Raw genomic sequence first — 826 nt, forward strand, 5'->3', positions numbered from 1 at the left:
AATATATATTTATTTTAGCTAGTATGTATTTATAAATATATATATTAGTGGGTTATAAATATATATATATTTATATATAAAACCCCACTGTTTATAATATATATAAAACCCCACTAAAATTGTCCATTCTCTGACCAAAAATCAACCCTGAGAGTTTTTCCTTTTTCAGCTGACTGACCTCAATAAAGGCATCAGCCAGCAGATTCTTTTTATTGGGAATATAATTATAACTTATGGAGCGCAGAAAGAAAGGTGAAAAATCAACAGAGAATTTGAGTTTCTGACTCTGTTTTCAGCACACACACGGCACACGCAGCACTAATCCCCAGCTCCTCTCAGAAAATATAAACACAGCATAAATATGGAGGCTGCACATTTTTTCCATTCGCTGCTGACTCCTCTTGACCCCAAATCCCGATTTCTGGGGGCTGGAACTCCACAATTCCCTGGCTGTGCGCACACAGGGATGTCCGGGCTGGGTGACACAGGAGGTGACAGCTCTGGGGTGTCACCGCTCCCCAAAGCCCAGCTGGGGCATGCTGGCTCTGCATCAGCTTCAGCCATGGAATGGTTGGGGGGAAGGGACTTTTTCCATCTCATCCCATCAACCCCATCCCATCCCATGGATCTCATCCCAATCCCATTCCATGAATCCAATCCCAATTCCATCCCATGGATCCCATCCCATGGATCCCATCCCAATCCCCTCCTATCCTATCCCAATCCTATCCCATGGATCACATCCCATCCAATGGACCCCATCCCATGGATCCCATCCCATCCCAATCCCATCCCATCCCATGGATCCCATCCCATCCCATCCCAT

The 826-nt window shown here is 45.2% G+C and overlaps 1 protein-coding gene across 1 annotated transcript in view; it reads right to left on the bottom strand.

Moving 5' to 3' along the window:
- RTRAF (RNA transcription, translation and transport factor) overlaps positions 1 to 826 on the bottom strand; it is a 17,393-nt gene that overhangs the window by 16,111 nt on the left and 456 nt on the right. The gene's annotated exons all lie outside the window — the stretch shown is intronic.

Source organism: Geospiza fortis, unplaced genomic scaffold (assembly GCF_000277835.1).
Source record: "Geospiza fortis unplaced genomic scaffold, GeoFor_1.0 scaffold23, whole genome shotgun sequence".
NCBI classification, from domain to species: Eukaryota; Metazoa; Chordata; class Aves; order Passeriformes; family Thraupidae; genus Geospiza; species Geospiza fortis.